General features: G+C 40.1%; 1 long non-coding RNA gene and 3 pseudogenes across 1 annotated transcript in view; 2 read left to right on the top strand and 2 right to left on the bottom strand.

Moving 5' to 3' along the window:
* The first annotated feature begins 4973 nt into the window (after positions 1-4973).
* The window catches only part of 4930401C15Rik (RIKEN cDNA 4930401C15 gene), a 58124-nt gene continuing 42400 nt past the window's right edge, over positions 4974-20697 (top strand). Inside the window, exon 1 of the long non-coding RNA NR_045349.1 lies at positions 4974-5004. This is a non-coding gene — a long non-coding RNA (RIKEN cDNA 4930401C15 gene). The remainder of the gene's footprint in view (positions 5005-20697) is intronic.
* Positions 5159-5724, bottom strand: Gm6906 (predicted gene 6906; annotated as a pseudogene).
* Gm19801 (predicted gene, 19801) lies at positions 6180-11287 on the bottom strand (annotated as a pseudogene).
* On the top strand, positions 8715-9329 carry Gm8681 (predicted gene 8681; annotated as a pseudogene).

The raw sequence follows: 20697 nt of genomic DNA, 5'->3' as shown, positions 1-20697 counted from the left end.
ACCCATGGGTCACTTTCCGAAAAATGTGAAATGGTGAACTTCAAAAGGAGTGAAAGTAGAGGCTATTCTCTCAGCTACAGCTTATGTTTTATCTTCAAAAATATCAAATGCTCTATCTTCTTGTTAGCTAAACACCAGGTATTAAATATTCCAATAACACACTGGTATCCCCTTAGAAATATTATATTTATTCCCCTAAGTCCTCTCTCTTCCTGACCCTCAACATTTGTAGTCTCACAGTTTCAACAACTCCATGTTCAGCTCAGAGAGAGTCCTCTGGGCTAATCCCTCCACGTTTGACCTGTGTATGTATAGCTGTCCACTGTGCAGCCATGTCTGGCAAGACTGGACACTCTGAGAGAAACTGTTTCAAGACTAGCTTGGAGTCCATCATGATTATTCAGGCTTCTTCAAGTTGTGTATTAGACACAAGAGTCACTGATTAACCCATTTCTACAACAGTTACTAGGGACAAATGTCACTGTATTTATTTAATGAGTACTTAACCATCAACTGAACCACTTTTTAAAAATTGACATCTCCTTTCTCTCTGAGAACGCCGTCCTCATCTGCCCCTCAATTTGCTTCTCCTTCTCTTCATTGTCAAGCTTATCTGAGCTCTTCTCTTTTCTTTTGGGCTCTGTGAAGTACAAAATTTGGTTCCTTTAAAATTAGAAAATCTTTGCCCTCGTGCTTCTCAAATCTTTTTCTTATTGTCATGGTGTTTATTCTGATATTTCCTTTAGTGTTATTTCAGGGTTAAAGAGGTCACCTTGTCCATTAAAAGGGCTCAGCACTGAGTAGTTAGCCAGTGCTAGTAATTCTATAGAAGGGAAGGGCAGCTTTGTTATTGTTAAGTTGCCACTGGCAGAGTTTTATCGTTTTTCAGTTTATCAGAAAAGATAGGGGTGAAACAAATGCTTTTGTGTCATCTCCTTCCAATGTTATATGTTAGTCAACTTCAAGAGATCTGTGTCTGTTTGGTTTTCTAAACCACAGTGACGTGTTTGTACAACAATAAAATCTTGTCTATAGTAATGAGTTAAATTTCATGTGACAACACTGTCAATATTCTCCAGAAGAAAAATATCAATTAACTCATAAGTCATGGTATAGAACCGCTATTGGCATGAGAGCTCTCAATAGAGGAAAAGGAATAGATTGTCTAGCTCAAATCCATGAGCAAAATCCAATCAATACTACTCTGGCTAAAAAAAGTAATTATCTGAGGCAGGAGGATGACTTGGAATCCTGTTTGTTTGTGTTAATATGACTTTGGAAGAGACGTGATATGAATAGAGGAAGGGTTAAATACACTAATATATTGTTATTTTGAGAAATTCAGATATATTCATGTTTACAAAAATAAATATTGATTTTCCATGGTTTAACCTAGAATACAAATTAATGAGTTTCCTTATGGCATCTTCATACATATGCATCATTATATTTTTTTCTCATTTGTTTTCCTCCCTCATGATTCTCCAGTTTGTCCTCTTTCTTCCTGTCTTAGCTTGGTTTATTGCAGTGATAAAGTATTCTAACCAAAAGCAAAGAGAGATGAACGGGTTTACTTCATCTTACCACACTCAGATCATGGTCCATCATTAAGAAAAGTCAAGGCAGGAACCTGAAGGCAGGAACTGGAGCAGGGGCCATTAGGAACAGTCTTAGAGGCTTGTTCAATTTGCTTTCTTATATACCCCAGCGCTACCTGCTCAGGGATGTCAAGATCCACACTGGGCTAGACACTTACACATCAATCACCAATCAAAAGAATGCTCTACAGGCTTGCCAACATTATGGGTACATTTTCTTAATTGAGGTTTCTTCTCCATTTACTCTAGATTGTGTCAAGTTGACCCCCCCCCAAAAAAATAATCAGGACTGTAGGGAGCAGATGAAGTCTTGCATAAATGTATTGACATTAGCATGGCCATGTTGAAGACCACAATACCTCAGACTTAGGGGAATGGCATGGCCTTCCCTGGGTTAGGCATAGGTGGCTGGGTAAGGCTCGGGTAAATGACATGGTCTTCCGGTGATCTAATTGGTGAGAGTGTGTGCAGAAAGAATCGACCACAGCTTCTTCCTCCTGAAGGAATGTAGCTTAAGACTTCTCCCCTCCTTGTTTAGTTGTATGCAACACACTGAGTTTCAAAACTGCTGGTACTGCTCCATCAGAACCATTCCACCCCATCCCAGACTTTCATTATCCCTTGTAACCCAGTCAAGACTATGGGGAACATATAATTTCCTGAGTAAATATGCATTATTGGCGTTAGCATGGCTATGTTAAAAGACGACAATGCCTCAGACTGAGGGAATAGGAAGGCTCTTGCAGGTGGCACATACAGGACATCTCTCTAGCTGGTTCTGTCCCTTTTCCTAATTAGCCTCCAAGTCTCCTTTCTTATACTAACATTCATTGTTATCTCTATTTCTCATTTCTCTTCCCAGCTTGCTTAAGAACTCTTCCTTCCCATCATGCCCTTCCTAGTTTTGTGACAAATATATATATATGTGTGTGTGTGTGTGTGTATGTAGGTATATATATATATATATATATATATATATATATATATATATATCTCCACATATAAATATAGTATCCACAATAAAGCATGCATTTGTCTAAGTTTGGCTTATTCTATTCAACATAGTGACTTCAAGTTACACCCATTTTCCTACAAATGTCACGATTTCATTTTTCTGTATGACTTCATAAAATTCCATTATGTATACATACCAGATTTCCTATATTCATCTGTTGATGGATATGTACACAGGTTTTATATCATGGCTGTTGTGAATGCTAAGTCTCTAAACAGGTGCAAATATTTCTGTAGTATGTTGACGTAGATTCCTTTAGATATGTACCCGAGTGGCAGAGCTAAACATACAGCAGTTCTATGTTTAGTTCTTTGAGGAACCACCATGCTGATTTCTACAGCAGCTATACATGTCTCTATTCCCACCTCAGTAAACAATTTTTCCTCTTTGGCATCCTCACTAAATTCACTGTCCTGTGTTTTCTTGATGACAGCCATTCTGACAAGCAAGTTGGAATCTATCTCAAAGCAGTTGAAATTTGCACCTCCTTGATGGCTAAGGATGCTGAACACTTTTTCAAGTATTCTCAGCAATTTGTTTCTCTTGTTTTTGAGAACTATGTATCCAATTTGCTGGCCTATTTTTAAATTGCATGGTTTGGCTTTTTTGCATTTAATTTTTATAGTTCTTTATATAACTACACATAAATCACCTGTCTGATGTGTATTTTAGGAAGGTATTTTTGCCCATGCTGTAGGTTCTTTTCATACCGCTGGGTTGTTTTTTTGTTTTTTAGTTGTGTGTGGGGGGGGGGGTGTTATTTTGCAGTTGTTGTTGTTGTTTTCTTCTTCTTTACTTTGCAGAAGGATTTTAATTTCATGTATTCCCATTTGTCAGTTTTGGGAATTATTTCTTGAGCAATTAGAATGTTTTTGAGAAAAAAATGCCTATAACTATATAATGAAATGTTTTTGCTATGCTTCCTCTGTTTCAAGCTTTTATATCTTACTGTAAATTAATATGAGTTATGCTTATTTCCATCTAGTTCAAATGAATGAGACTCAAACTATCACTTATTAGGCTCTACACAATTACTAGGGGATTACTCTAAGACTAGACTGGCTATTTCCTCAACTATGCTCACCAAATAGTCGCAGTTTGAATCTAACTGGGTTATTTCTGTTCCAGCAGTCTGGTGTCCTGGGGAGGCATTTCACTAGGGGTACATGCTGCTGGTCCATCATGGCTAATGGAGGCCCCCTGTTCTGTCTTTACTTCCTCTGTGCTCCTTTGCTTTCTCTCTCTCCTTTTTCTCCTTTCTCCTCCTTTTTATCTCTACTTGAGTGAGACCCCCCCAGCCTGGTAACTCCAACTTCACCTCTTTCTATTCCTCCCAAGTGATTGGCTGTTGCCAGTTTTATTTAACCAATATTGCTTTAATTGGGGAGTAAGGTTTTGTACAACAAAGGCTGATATACATGAGCCTTTTGTGGCAACCAGATCTCGGGGTACAGAATTTAGCATATGGATACAAGCAGCACCAAACCAACCCCCAACATCTTACATTGAAATACTTGATCCATTTTGGATAGATATTTCTGCAGGATGAGAAATACAAGTCTACTTTCACTCTTCTACATACAGAAATCCAGTTTCCTCAGCTCAATTTATTTATTTATTTTGTTCTTAATATTGTTTATTAGCACAGTAACAAATACAGACATAAGAAATCTAAATTAACCAATCAACTGAACAGTTCCTGTTCCACACTTACAGTAGACTCATCTTTGCAACAGCTTAAGGTATTTCACTACAGGTTTCCACAAATCCTGATTCAACCCTCAGAGTAATTTGCATATAAAATAAAATACATTAACTACATGGTGTCTTGTAGCCAGGTATCCATTTTACATATATGAGGTAACAAACTCATCTTTGCAAACTTTTAAAATACCATTGTTTCCTTCTAAGAAGGAAAAAACAAATTCCAATTTTTTTGAACCAAAAAATTGGACTTTACATAAATGACCATGTGTGTAACCTATACAAATTTAAGCTGATTTTGAAAGTATATTAGACTACAATCAATGGAGCACAAGTGTCTACACAGGCATTCTTTCCTGGTGTACTAAAAGTCAGCTCTAAAAGTTCAAAGTTTCAGCTCTAAAAGTCACTATTACCAGTTTGTCTACTGTAGCCTATATAGGCCTAGGAGAGGCGTTCTCTCTCATCTGATTAGTTAACTTGTCTCTCATCTGATTGGTTAACTTGTCTCTCATCTGATTGGTTAACTTTGGTCAATTCTCAAAACCTCATCTTGGCAAAAGAACCTTTACTGCCTATGTATGTGTGGTGACCAGCAGTAGCCAACTGCCACTCTGCAACTGCCACTCTGTAACTGCCACTCTGTAACTGCCACTCTGCAACGGCTTCCCACACTCCCTTGATACTGTAAGTTACAACAATCCTGAAAAGTAAGACTGAATAATATCTGTTATAGAAATACCCTACTCTTTACCAACTCCCACTCCCATACTTTCAAAACTCATAAACAGCTCTCTTCTGTGACAGACAAATTATGTAAGAACTGAAAAAACCCAGTTTATGTAGCATATCTCTTGGTCTGCCGTCTAGCCATTCTGTCGTGTTCTGCTCTGTTGGTCATATACTGAGTGTCAATACTTCCCACCAAAGGGTCAGCAGGATTGCAGTCTGTAAGGAGTGAGCAGATAGAAAGGAGGACTTTCAAGATGGTTAGTGCTGGGCTCCAGTTGTCTCTCAATATGTCCAAGCAAATAACTCCTTGGCTATTAATATTACAGTGATAAATTCTTGTACGAGATGTAACCTTTGGAGGCTTGAAAGGATACTCTGGTGTAAAAGTAATGTCAAGGAAGAATCCTCCACCTTCATACACAAACCCTGGAGGACCCAGAGTGCTTGATCTCCACTCATAGATGTTATCACCTTGAGGCCAGTGCTGCAGTTTGGCGGAGAGTCTAAAGTGATGCCTGCCAGCTCCTTCTGGATCCTCTTGGTGCTGGGAGAGAGGAGCTTCGAATTTCTGCTCATGCTGACTTTACTCTCCTTCTTCTTGGGGGTGTTGCCTTCTTTCTTGGGCTGCTGGTTGGAGGTCAAAGATGACAAGGAGCTGGTGCTGGCCCCTCTCTTTGTGTCTGGCTTTGGCTGCGGCTGGGCCTGGCCATTCGTGTCTTACTCTCCCTGGGAGAGTAGCCCAAGTGTCGAAACAGCAACTATTCTCAGCTCAATTTATTAAAGAGGCTGTCATTTCATTAATGGATATTTTTACATGTACTGGTGTCAAAAATCAGGTGGCCATAGCTATATAGGTTAATTTCTGGGTTCTTTTCTATCCTTTGGTCTACACATTTATTTTTGTGCGACTACCTGGCTGTTTTGTTATTATAACTCTGTAATGTAACTTGATGTTATTTATTGCCAAACCTTTGGTATTGCATTTTCTGCTAAAAATTGATTTGACTATTCAAGGTATTTCAGATTTTCATATGAATTCAAGGCTTAACTCTCATAATTCTGTGAAAGTAGAAGTTTTCTTAGTGGATGTAGTGAATCTGTAGGTCATATTTGGCAATATAGTCATTTTTCTTCATAAATTAGATAGTTCTACCTGTGTTTTTTAAAGCATGGGTTTGTAAGCCTTCAGTTGTGTTCAGGTGGTGTCAGAAGTTGGCATGATTTCATTGATTAGCTTCACCATTTGCCTTATGTGTTCACCCTCTTCTTTTAGGATAGACTGAATGCACTTTTGCTGGTAGGCACTGAGAGTAATGGTGGGTTTCTGGGGACTCAGCACTTTTTCCATCTTTCACTGCTGATAACTGACCCAACCCGCTGGTCAGTCAACAGGATCTGAAAGGGAGAGAGGGGAGATGGAGGGGCAAGAGACTCGAAGAATGGAGACAAGACAGTCTGTCTGATCAAGTCTTGTTTATTAAAAGGCAATTATCAGTATATAAGCACAAGCTGGGGAGTGCAGCTGGAGACACTTAACAACAAGTACCTTGCAGTACTAAACCGTAAGTCCAGGATGTGTCTGAGAAAAACGGCATGTTATCAGAGTGTGTTCAGTTGTGGTGGGCTGCTTGCAAAAACATCATGCTAGGAAAACAAGTCTCTCGTCAGGATGGAAAAGTACCAACCTGTAATAAATAACCTGAGATGTAATAAATAACCTGAGATGTAATAAATAACCTGAGATGTAATAAATAACCTGAGATGGCTGCAGAGATGAGAGCTGCTTTCTGCTAGGAGCCGGCTCCCAGCAGATAATCTTTTTTCATAGTAACCTGTTCGATGGCATTGCCTAGATATTGAGGTTGATCAGCTGTCAGCTCTAACTCTTTCTTCATGTCTCTCTCACTGTCAGAGCTGAGTATGAAAACAGTGAAGCACTTTTTCCGTCCTGTTCATATCTTCTTGCTGATCATATCATCTTGTGATATCTTCTTGTTTTTCTTTGGCTTCCTCATATTTGTCAGCTATGTGCTCTGCCATTTCCCGGAGACTTTTCTTCTCCTCTCTACAGTAATTGAGATCTAGCTGTTTCCTCTTTTGGTCACATAATAATTTGACCGTCTGCTGAATCTCCTCCTTAGCCAGGTCCTGCTTGAGAATGTACTGTTCTCAGAACACCTGGTGGCTCTGCTGATAAGCTGAAGATTACTCCTCAGGAGGGGGAACCAGATCCTTTTCAGATGATTTGAGAAATGCTGGGTTGGCAGCACTATGTTGTAAGATTCTTTTAATATGCTTCTCAAAGGGGTCTGGAGTTTCAGCCACAATGCACAGTGGAGACTCTGCCACTTCAGCATCTTCTCAGTTACAGAGCAGGGCAGGGGATGCTGGGTGGACTGTACTTAATAAAGGCCTTATGAGACATTCATAGGTACGGTGATGCAGATCATTGTGGGCCCCAGGATGTTCAGGACGATCCAGAATCCTCTAATTAGAGCTGATTGCCTGCATGGCAATGGCTTTGTACAAAGAATGTGCTCCACAAAGCATTTCTGCTCTGCAGTGAGTTCCTGTAAACTATCCTTATCTTCTTCATCTCATCCAAGAAATTGTGCAGTTTGTGAATCCAACTCAGTCCCATGCTGTTCATGCCAGCTTCATGGCTACAGTGGTATGTGAAGGACACTTGAAATCTCTGTGCAGTTTAATTGGACAGGAAATGTCAGAAGCAAAGGGATCATCTTTTCCAGATGGCCATTTCAGGGCAAACTCTAACTCAACGCACTCAAACACGTACAGAGGAGGGATGAGGTCAGCTCTGGGATCCCAGGACTTTTCTAGAATTGATAAATGGAATGATCTCATGAAACTGGAAAGCTTCTGTAAGGCAAAGGACATAGTCAGTAAGACAAATCAGCAACCTACAGATTGGGAAAAAAATCTTCACTAACCCCACATCCGATAGAGGGCTGATATCCAAACTATATAAAGAACTCAAGAAGTTAATCACCAGAAAACCAAACAACCCAATCAAAAAAGGGGGTATAGAACTAAACTGAGAATTCACAATGGAGGAGTTTCAAATTGCTGAGAAGAACCTAAAGAAATGTTCAAAGTCCTTAGTGATCAGAGAAATGCAAATCAAAACAACTCTGAGATTCCACCTTACATCAGTCAGAATGGCTAAGATCAAAAGTTCAGGTGACAACACATGTTGGAGAGGATGTGGAGAAAAAAAAATCCTCCATTGTTGGTGGGATTGCAAACTGGTACAACCACTCTGGAAATCAATCTGGAGGTTCCTCAGAAAATTGGAAATAGAGCTACCTAAAGGCCCAGCTATACACTCTTGGGAATATACCCAAAAGATGCCCCACCATGCCACAGAGGCACATGTTCCACTATGTTCATAGCAGCCTTATTTGTGATAGCCAGATGCTGGAAACAGCCTAGATGCCCCATGACAGAAGAATGGATAAAGAAAATGTGGTTCATTTACACAATGGAATACTGTTCAGCTATTAAGAATGAGGACAGCTGCAAAACAAGAGGCTGGGGATTTCGTTAATGATAAACCAGTTCTCGACGGAGCTTGGGGAAGGAAGTCTCTCTGTGAAGGTCTGAGGGAAGCGCTCATGCCAGGTAGATGCTGTCAGGTAGACATCATGGGCAAGGATGACCCCAACAAGCTGTGGGCCAAAATGTCCTCTTACGCCTTCTTCGTGCAGACCTACCGGGAGGAGCACAAGAAGAAGCAACCAGACTCGTCGGTCAACTTTGCCGAGTTCTCCAAGAAATGCTCTGAGAGATGGAAGACCATGTCTTCAAAGGAAAAGTCAAAGTTTAAGGATTTGGCCAATAGTGACAAAGCTCGTTATGACAGGGAGATGAAGAACTATGTTCCTCCCAAAGGTGATAAGAAAGGAAAGAAAAAAAGACCCAAATGCTCCGAAGAGACCACCGTCTGCCTCTTTCCTATTGGTTCTGAAAATCGCCCAAAGATCAAAATTGAACACTCTGGCCTGTCTATTGGAGATACTGTGAAGAAACTAGGTAAGATGTTATCTGAACAATCTGTCAAAGATAAACAACCATATGAGCAGAAGGCAGCTAAACTAAAGGAGAAGTATGAAAAGGATATTGCTACATAGCATACCAAGGGCAAAAGTGAAGCAGGAAAGAAGGGTCCTGGTAGGCCAACAGGCTCAAAGAAGAAGAATGAACCAGAAGATGAGGAAGAAGAGGAGGAAGATGAAGAGGGGGAAGAAGAGGATGAAGAATAAGTGGCTGTCCTAAAGTGTGGAGTATCTGTGCTCAGGCAATTATTTTGCTAAGAATGTGAATCTCAAGTGCAGCTCAACATTAGCTTCAGTATAAAAACTGTACAGATTTTTCTATAGCTGATGAGAGTCTTTGTAGAGAAAATACTTTTTAAAAAGAGTTTGTAGCTTTTTCAGGGGCTACAACATACAGTTAGATTTAAAGCTTTTGATGTTGAATGTTTCTAAATATTTAATGGTTTCTTTAATTTCTTATGGTAGCAAAAAAAAAAAACTTCATAGGAGTTTGTATTACCAGTAAAAAGAATTTTTTTAGGATGTTGCTTTTTTTTTGTTTTTTTTTTTTGTTTGTTTGTTTGTATTTTAAATTTGTAATAAAATAATGTATATTACTTGCAAAAAAAATGAGGACACCCTGACTTTTGCAGGTAAATGGGCGGAACTAGAAAATATCATCCTGAGATAGCTTAGACCCAAAAGGACATGTATGGTATATAGTCACTAATAAGTGGATATTAGCCAAAAAAGAAAGAAAAAAATAACCCATACAGAATACCCAAGATACAGTCCACAGAACTCAAAAGGTTCAACAAACTGAAGTACCCAAGTGAGCCCGCCTCAGTTCCACTTGAGAGAGAGAAGAAAGCAATCACAAGTGGGGAGGGACAGAGAGAGGAACTTGGGAGGGAACGTGGATGGGGTGGGGGGCATTCGGGTTAGAGGGGAACCTCATCTGGTATTGGGTGAGGGAAAAGGACTGAAGCCCTGAGGGCCAGCAGAAAGAATGCAAACAGGCAACCTCAGGAAATAGGAGGTTGGGGGACCCCTCCCCCAGAATGCACCACAGACCTGGAAGGTAAGAGACTCCCAGGACTCACAGAGAGGGACCTTTGATAAAATGCCTGACAGTAGGGAGAGGGAACTTATAGAGTCCACCTCCAGCAGGAAGACAGGACATCAAATGAGGGATGGGGTTGCCATCCCACAGTCACACCTCTGACCCATAATTGTTTCTGTCTGAAAGAATTACAGGGATGGAAATGGAGAGGAGCCTGAGGAAAAGAAGGTCCAGTGACAGGCCCTATGTGGGATCCAGCTCAAGGGGAGGTCCCAAGGCCTGACACTATTACTGAGGCTATGGAACACTCACAAAGAGGGATTGATCGTGACTGTCCTCCTAAAGACACAGAAAGCAGCTGAAAGAGTCAGATGCATTTATTTGCACCCAACCAATGGACAGAAGCTGCTTACCCCCTCTAGTACCACACAGTGGTACAGCATTCCTGACTCACTCGCAATTACTAAGATAGTGGGAACAAATCAAGTCCAGACCAAAGTCAAATGCCACTGCAGTCTCTCCTAGAGATGCTGTATGCTCTTACCACATTGTCTGAAGTCGACATTACTATGTGGGGATCCAGCATCTCACTTGGATACCAGGTAGTATAGAGTCAGAGAGTAGAGCTGGTGAAAACCTAGCAATTGGGGTGGGGTTACAAGTCACAGTTGATTTTCCACCTTCAAATTCAGAATCCTTCCCCATCTCTGAGGTAATTCTAATGCCATAACCTTCCCCATCTCTGAGGTAATTCTAATGCCATAAGTCTTTTCCTTCCTATAAGTGCTACATGATGTTGTGTCGGACTTAACAAGACAAACAAGGGTGGATTAATGCAAAGTAATCTATGATAGTGGGAGAGAGGGTGCTCCACGCTGTCACTCTGCATCCCACAGGAACAGTTCACCTCCGTGGCCGAAGACCAGGTTTCTCATCTGCAAATGTTGTGGCAGAGGTGGTCACGAGAGTGAAGTGGAAGCCGCTGGTTTAACCGCTTCGGCTGGACTCTGGTTTTTCAGGCCCTCGTGGAGCCGCAAGAACAAGACGTGGTTAGGAAGCTATCTCTGCCACAGCCTCCCCATCGTCCACAGGCCCCACGGCAGCCACCATCCTGGACTAATCATTTTCTTAATATCGATTCTGCCAATTAATGAGCACGGAAAGTCATCCCATCAGATCTAATGTCTTCTTCAATTTCTTTCTCCAGTTCTTTAAAATTCTTATTATAGGGATGGATCTCCATAATAAGGTTAATTTATACACATTTAATTTATATTTTTAAGCTATTATGAATGAAATTTCTGACCAGATTTTTTTCTTGGTAAGTTCATTATTGGTAAATAGAAACATTTGTTTGCTGAGTTTATATCCTGTTATTTTTTTTTAAAGAGTTTATCAAGTCTGGGAGCTTTCTAGTTTGGGTCTTTATGGTCTTTTCATTATAATATCCTGTTGTTTAAAGCAGAGACTATAAGAGTTCATTGTTAGCTGAAGAATGATACCCCAAACTCAAATAATAAACAAAAGGAAAGAGTGTTTTATTCTGCAAAAGTCCAGCATGTGGGGGTCTCTCATTCCAAGATGGAGACAACCTAGTGAACTTGCAGGCCCGATTTAAAGCATATTAGGTCTGTGTCCCATTTTTTAATAGGGTTATTTGATTTTCTGGAGTCCAGCTTCTTGAGCTCTTTGTATGTATTGGATATTAATCCCCTATTAGATTTAGGATTGGTAAAAATCCTTTCCCCCCCCAAAAAATGGGGCACAGAGCTAAACAAAGAATTCTCGACTGAGGAATACTGAATTGCTGAGAAGCACCTGAAAAAATGTTCAACATCCTTAATCATCAGAGAGATGCAAATCAAAACAACCCTGAGATTTCACCTCACACCAGTCAGAATGGCTAAGATCAAAAATTCAGTTGACAGCAGATGCTGGCAACTTGTGTGTAGGACCATCTCTGGGCTGGTAGTCTTGGTTCTATAAGAGAGCAGTCCCTATTGGATGGAACACAGGGCCCACAATGGAGGAGCTAGAGAAAGTACCCAAGGAGCTGAAGGGATCTGCAACCCTATAGGTGGAACAACAATATGAACTAACCAGTACCCCGGAGCTCGTGTCTCTAGCTGCATATGTATCAGAAGATGACCTAGTCGGCCATCATTGGAAAGAGAGGACCACTGGTCTTGCAAACATTATATGCCTCAGTACAGAGGAACGCCAGGGCCAAGAAGTGGGAGTGGGTGGGTAGGGGAGTTGGGGGGGTGGGTATGGGGGACTTTTGCGATAGCATTGGAAATGTAAATGAAGAAAATACCTAATTTTAAAAAAATTATAAAATAAAATGAAAATTTACCACCTTGACATTTAGGGTCTATAACCTTATAGGTGGAACAACAATGTGAACTAACCAGTACCCCCTGAGCTTGTGTCTCTAGCTGCATATGTAGCAGAAGATGGCCTAATGGGCCATCATTGGAAGGCAAGGCCCTTGGTCTTGCAAAGATTATATGCCCCAATATAGGGGAATGCCAGGGCCAGGAAGCAGGACTGGGTGGTTTGGGGAGCAGGGCGGTGGGGGGGGGTGTTATAAGGACTTTGGGGATAGCATTTGAATTGTAAATGAAGAAAATATCTAAATTTAAAAAATTGTTAAACAAAAAAAAAAGCAAATTAGGGGAATTCCAGGGTAGGTGACCTTTATCTTGCTCCATCTCTGGGGACATTCCAGAACTACGACTGGGGCATGGGGGGCTGGAAACTGTTGCTTACCTTTTGTCCTTTCTTCAGGCCAGGTGGCAGGGCAGCTTCTGATGGCAGAGCAGATTCTGCCTAGCTGCCTGGAGCCAGGGGTTTTCCTAGTAACTGGCTTGCCTAAGCTTGCCTGGACTGGTCCAATTCTTAGGCCTATTCTCCTGAACTGCCCATTTGAAGCCTGTCATGGAGTCAGCCTGTCTCAAGACAATTTAACTTCCTTTTCTATTTTGCCAAATGTTCATTTCTCTTATCATATTATATTAACAAAATACACTGAAGCAGTTTGAAGTATATTAAAAGTGGAGGTATGGAAAATACACATAATGTCAATTACAACCTGCTAATATATTACCATGTACAAGTCAGCAACCTCATGCTCTGCAGTGGTGAGCAATGGCGACTCCAGCATTAATCAGCCGGGGTGAACTTGGAGACATCGAGGATAGAGAGTTAAAATGGTCTTAAGAAGGAAAGGCATGGATAGGAAAAGAAGGATAAAATACAAGTGAATGATAGATGAGTTTATTTTCTAGGAGAAAGGCTTGTATCTGATCTAGAAATAAATCATATCAGAAGGAAAAAGAATGAGAAGGCAGAAGGAAGAAAGGAGAAGAAGCAATGGTGAGACTCCTTGGGCAAAGAGAAAGGACTGGAGCAGACAGGTTGCATCCTCTACTGACTCTTCATTAGATTAGCGCCCCTCCCATTCCTACCTTTCTCAGGACCCCCCCCCCCCACCGCCCACACACACACACACACACACACACACACACACACACACACGTACCTCATGCTGAGGCAGGATCTTGGATGTAATTACCTGTGTTTTACTTTATTTTATTTTATTTTATTTCATTATTTTCCTTGGGCCTAAGGTTTAATTTACAAATCAAAACTGTACATAGTCACAGTATATAACATATATACACATACAACATGACACATGTGTATGTGTGTATGTGCATGTGTGTGGGGGTGTGTATAATGTGTATACACACACTCACTGAGTAAGCATTTCAAGACATCACAATTCAAGAAAAAGAATATGATAAGAGGCAATAAGCCTTATTGTAAATGAATACTTCATATCATGGTGAATCAACTGTTTATCTTGCAATGAAATTGGAAAATACAAATACCAACTATTACTGAGTTTATATTATTGTAGATCAGACCTTGACATCATTACATAAACACAATAAAGACAGCAATAACTAGTTAAAGGACACATGCCTCTGGGTTCTTTTTGTTAGACAGATTTTGGAAAGGTCTTGTTAGGTATGTTGTAGGTGCAAATGGAAGGTACTGAAGAGATATATCATTCACATAAGAGTTTTATTAGAAGAATTACATCTGCCTATTATGCTGGGGTCCTAAAGGAAGACATAGACACCAAAGACACAGTTCCAGTGCACAAAGACATTTCTTGCTCTTACAGGATTCCAAATGGGAGAAAGGTTTATGCCTTGTGACTTAGCCTATATATTAGGTGTTACAGAGCCTCTGGATAGAAGTGGGGCAGTCCAGAAGATACTAATAAAGTTATGATTCAAGGTAGCCTCAGATCCAGGCAGCTGGGGACTGGGCTATAACTCTTTGAGGATGGAGCATCCAGTTTAAAGCTGCAAAGTCTAATTCTTTTGTTAATTTGTTGTATAATCTACAACCTCCCGGCCGAGGTGTTTTCTTCCAATTGTATAGGATTACAGGAAATAGATATGGAGAAACAAAGTTGATTAAATGAGGATTACATAAAAGAGAGTGTTGAGACTTTGAGCAGAAGGCTAAAGGAGACCTCTCTGGGTAATCCGATTATCCAATACAGATTAAGGAGACAGAGCCCAAATTCCAGAAGAAAATGTCACACATCTCCTCAAACTGACAGCCAGAGGTAACAAGACCAGTTCTTCCAGCTTTGTCTAGGTTTGGAGAGGGACCTCAAGTGTGAAAAAGGAAAATCAAAACAAATAGGGGACAGACAGTAGTACAGAGAAAACAGTCCAAGGAGAGTTGAAGTGATCATATAAAACCATTTACAGTCATACAAAAAGAAAATGTCTGCAAAGAAGAAATAGCAATAAGAGTCTGTAGTGTTAACATTATAGCATAGGCATTTGTAACCACTAAATATTGAATATTCATTCATCTATTCATTCATACCATCAGATGATAGGGTTGGTGCAAGAGAAATCTTTTCCCCTCAAAAATAGTTTATATAGGGACTGGAGAGGTAGCTCAGAGGTTTAAAATACTGGATACTTTTCCTAAAGAACCAGGATTCAATTCCCAGCACTTACATGTTGGCTCAAAACAATCTATAACTCCAGTTCCAGAGGATGTGACACCCTTTTCTGGCCTCCATTGGCTTCAGGAACACACTTGGGGCATAGATACACACACAGCCAAAACATCCATATATATAAAATAATAATTTTCAAAAGTAGTTCATATATAATCTCTAAAATATTTCTGTGGCACTTGGGAATTAGATCTAAGGCCTCACGTGTGCTCTACCCTGGAGCTGCACTGCCTCTCTAAAACATTTACCAATCATAGTCTCTAGAGTAGAGATTTGGAGACCAGTGGCTGATTAGTTAAAAGATGTGAGGAACTCCACACATTCATTTTTCACACTTTGTGGTCCCTCTCCAAACCTAGACAAAGCTGGGCGAACTGGCCTTCTTCTAGAAGCAGAAGACGAGAACTAGGGTTGAAGATCTGATGGGTTTAGCTAATACAGCTTTCGTGAGTATCTGACTCCTTAATCTTGGTAGTGTTTACAAATTGGAAGATAGTTTAAAGTAAATTAAAAGGAAAACTGAGTAATATAAAAGGTGAATCTGAGGAGCCAAGTCTATGCAAAACAAGGGATGTACTTATTAAACCTATTCCCTTATACAGGTTAGGTTTCTAAAGGAGTGGCTTTATATCTGATGTTCTGCTCAGGACACATCTGAACAGTGTCATATAAGTATCCAAAGAAAATTCATGTAAACTGGGGGTGAGAGTAACATGGAAGTCTCTGTCATTTCTTCTCCTTTAAATCAGGTTTAGGCTGGGGCTTAAACTATTCATCAGCATCCACAAACCTTAATGTATTAGTTACCATTTGGCCACTATGGACCAAAAGCAACTTGTGGAAGAAATATTTTTTGTTGAGTTACAGTTCCAGAGGGATGACAGACCACATCTTCAACTGCAAGCAGAAAGCAGGGATTGCAAACTATAAATGAGACACGTTAACAGGCTCTCAAGACTTTCCTTCAGTGGCATACATTCTCTTGCAAGACCCCACCTCCTAAGGATTCCACAGCTTCCCCAAACAGCCACCAATTGTGGACCATATATTTCAACATGGGAGTCTATGGGGAACATTTTTCATTCAGGGGTCTATAATCACTGTAAATCAGAAACTACTGGCATTGCCTAATTCATGTAAATTATTAGTCTATACTACAGTATCTGAAATAATGGCCAGGCATGAAACCAACCAGTTAGTAAAAGAAAGGCAAAGGAAAGGGGGCTAGTATTTTTCAAGTGCCAGACACCATGGTAAGAGCTTTACATATTTTATCTCAACTAATCCTCATGGTAATACTACTGAGTGGATGTAATTATCTTCATGATTAAGATGAAGCTGAGAAGCTACTTAATGTCAGTCACTCAATAAAGAAAGAAGCTATGCAGAGGTGGGTCCTGTGTATCATCCTATGAAGTTTCTGTCGACTTTTCACAGCTGTGTTACAGGCATTGAAGAAGAATAAACATAATGGACATGAATAAAGATGGAATTTTTAAGATAATGTCTGAAGGATTAAACATTTCAAGGTGCAATGGATCCTATACTAGTTCATTTCTGTTGCTATAACAAAAAAAAAAAAAAAGAAAAAAGAAAAGAAAAAAAACTCCAAGATTGGATACTTTGTAACAAAGAGAGTTTACCTCCTTGTTCAGAGGGATGAAAAATCCAACATTGGTAGCTTCATTGACTTGGCTTCTAATGAGGGTTCATTTGACTGTGTCACATGATGCTGGCTGGCATGTAAAGAACACACAACACTAAAAGAGCGTGTCCTAATTGGCTTTTCTATAATTGTAATAAACACCATAATGAAATACAAGTTGAGGAGGGAAGGGTTTATCTCAGTTTATATTTCTATGTCACAAGCCATTATTGAGAGAAATCAGGGCAGGAAATCTAGGCAAGTGCCATGAAAAAAACAAAACAAAACAAAACAAAACAAAACAAAACAAAACAAAACAAAACAAAACCCTGCTTACTGGCTTGGTCAACTGGCCACAACGCCATACCAGGTCAATCAATGGTCGATACAGTTCCTCATAGACATGGCCATAGGCCAGTCTCATTTCGGAACCCTTCCAATTTGGACTCCCTCAGATAACTCTGAGCTATGTTAAGTTGATGGCTAAAGCTTCCTAGGATTTATGATGAGAGAGAAATCCAGAGACTGGGCAAAAAAGAACCAGTCTTCCTGTTTCATAACAACTGACAGGAACTGACCTAAGTTCACATGAATCCCTTCAAGGTCACATTGCCAATGGCCTAAAACCACTGCAATACTCCACTCCATGTTTCTGCTGTGACAATGAAAGCCAACTGAGACATAGGAACCCAGAGGGGCACAGTCAAAGTACACTGTCATTTGAGTGGTAAGTGTGACTCATAATCTGGGCATTTGAACACTTGGTCCCCAATAGATAGTGCTGTTTGAATGTCTTAGAGCGTGTGACTTTGTTGGAGGATATACGTCATGGAGACAGAGATTTGAGAGTAAAATGATTTGCACTATTTCGAGTTTGTTTTTCTCTGCTTTGTGTCTGCAATTCAAGATGTGAGCCTTCAGATCGCTATTGCTGCCACCATGGCTTTGCTCGGCCATCATGGACTCTAGCCTTCTGGAACCATAAGCCCAAATAAACCCTTTCTTCTCTATGTTGCCTTAATCATGGTGTCTTATCACAGGAATAGAAAAGGAACTAGAACATACACCCAAACTGTCATAGCTTGCTTTGTTTCTTATAGAGGAATCCTCCTATAAAATTTAATGAGAAAATACTGGGCACATGTGAAAACTAGAAGTGTATCGTAATCTAATAAATAGAGAGAAACCTGTACCAGAAACAGTCACAAACTCCAGAGTAAGTTTCCCATAGAGACGGAAGATCTGTGTGACAAGAAGGAAGGCTTTGCTAACAGTAATTTCTGGGTAAACTAATCACAGTTAATCCCTTGTTCTGACAGATTCTGGGGCCCTGAAGGTAAAGGAAAACAAGAAGGAATCTTTCCTGCGACAAAAAGACATTTCATTCCAAGCTACAGTAATACTCAGAGGAACCCAACCCTGCTCTGAAAGCAAAGAAGCCATGTGCAATGTATGTTATTTGAAGTGTCATGGGGCATGTGGCTTCACTTTAGCTAGGGTGGCAAGAAAAGGAAGAAGTCGGAGGTGATGCTAAAACTTTGGCATTCTAGAAATAATAGGACCTCAAAATTGTAATGCTTGTTGGAGGTCAGACATAAGTAGGAAACACTATCATTCATACACATGGTCAATTCAGTGCCTTCTGAAGTTCAGCCTGAAAGAATATGCTCAGGTGTGGCAGGCATATTTCCTGTCTCCCTCCCCACATTCAACTCCCGCACTATGTCATGTTTCAAATCAAATGACACAGCGTTTCCTTAATCACATATCCCTGCTAGTCTCCATGCAGCCTCAACTTGGATTTCCTTGGTAGCAGGCAATTTAAAAAAAAACATTGTGTTCCTATTTGCCCCATGCTCAGATAGCTTTTTCTGCCAACTGTGCTGAGTTAGTATTATTTGGCTAACATTCACGTATTTATTCCAATTGCATCTCTGGGGTCTAGGTACCATCTATATTGAAAGTATTAGAAGATGTTACTATTTCCTGCCACTTTGCATTATATTCACCTACAAGTGAGACCCACTAAGTTATGTCACTACAGGGGTGAAAAGATGGCTTAGTAGATAAAGGCACTTGCCACCAAACTCAATGGCCTGAGTTCAGTCTCTGAGCCACACATGGTAGGAGACAATCAACTCCTGTAAGTTGTCTTCTTATTTCCACATGTTCTTTGTGACAACACATACACTAAATAAATGTAAAGTTTTTAAAAGAAATATCAATATAAATGGGCTCTTGGATGAGTTATTTATACCATGACTTAAGATATAGCCAGTGTGAATCTGTCTATGCACGTAGCACCAAAACCAGAAACACTGGTCATTAAAAGTTGAAGCAGGTGGCACACACTTTTCATTCCAGCGCTTGGGAGGCAGAGGCAGGCGGATTTCTGAGTTCGAGACCAGCCTGGTCTACAAAGTGAGTTTCAGGACAGCCAGGGCTATACAGAGAAACTCTATCTCGAAAAAACAAAAAAACAAAAACAAACAAACAAACAAAAGTTGAAGCAGATGGCACCCCATGGGAAAAACAACATTAACTAACCCAGACCCTCAGAGCTTGCAGAGATGAAGCCACCAACCAAATGGCATACATGGGCTAGTCTCTGGTCCCCTGCACTTACGAAGCAAAGAGCTGCCTCATCTGGCCTTTTAACTTCCTTAGCCCTGGGTAGTTGGCTATCTTTCCATTAGCAATTTCTCTCTGGGGTCCAATTGGAGAGCTGTTGGTTCCTGCCAAGTCATGTGTGCCACTACAGGTCTAGTGAAGTCATCAGTCTTTGAGAAGAATCTACAACCTCCACTTTACTCAACCAGCATAATCCCTAACTTCATTATAAACATTTGTCCTTCTGCCCACAGGTAAGGGTAATTCCTTACTCTGTATCAAGGAAGCTTCTATTCGAAACAGTTGGAGATCCTTAAAGAAAACCACAACTAACCAAAATGCAGAGCGGTTGAGCCCAGTCCCACAGTACATCTACAGAACAACTCCCCCCACCTAAGGCTGAGAGCTTTGTAGAAGAGTCAGAAAAGTTCTAAGAGCCAACTGTTGGGGAGTTTATTGTGCTATTGTATCTCCTCGGGATGTCAGAAATTACACCCACAAAGTCTCACCAACATGACAACCTAAACCTCATCTGAACAAGGATGACACCAACAGGGAAAGCCCAGCGGGCCTTATCCCTACAAAAGAACTACAGGCAACTCAGGAATGCTGAAAGCTGGAGACATGATCTAACCCAAGAAAGAGCACTTCAACTGGCTGTTCAGTGGCAAACAGCCCTGAGAACATACACACAAATAACATTATACAGACAGAACATGAAATATTTAAAAAATATATGTGTAAATGTATATATACACATATATGCATTTAACAACAATTAATGATAAAAAAGAGGCTATGAATTTGAAGAGAACAAGGAGAGTTATGTGGGAAGGTTTGAAAAGGGAACGATGCAATTATACAGTTATACAATAATCTCAAAAGGGAAAAGAAATAACTTTAAAAATTAAAACTATACTCCTTTAAGACTAATTCAGCTGGCACTGATACTTGCTTGACATGAAGTATGTCTACATATCTATAAAATCTTTGGCTTTCTCCTACACAGTCTGACGTTGGACAAAAGCTCCTGTTTGTCATATAAACTTTTATTCCTGTGCTAAGTGTGCTAAGTGTAGTCTTTTCAACTTTTCAATCACTTTTTCTTTCAGATAGTTTGCAATCCTGATTGATTATCTAAGTACATTTCTTTTTTTATTTTTATTTTTATTTTTATTTTTATTTTTATCTTATTAGACATTTTCTTTATTTACATTTC

This window comes from Mus musculus, chromosome 10 (genome assembly GCF_000001635.26).
Source record: "Mus musculus strain C57BL/6J chromosome 10, GRCm38.p6 C57BL/6J".
Classification (NCBI taxonomy): Eukaryota; Metazoa; Chordata; class Mammalia; order Rodentia; family Muridae; genus Mus; species Mus musculus.
This window is presented reverse-complemented; position numbering and strand designations above follow the sequence as displayed.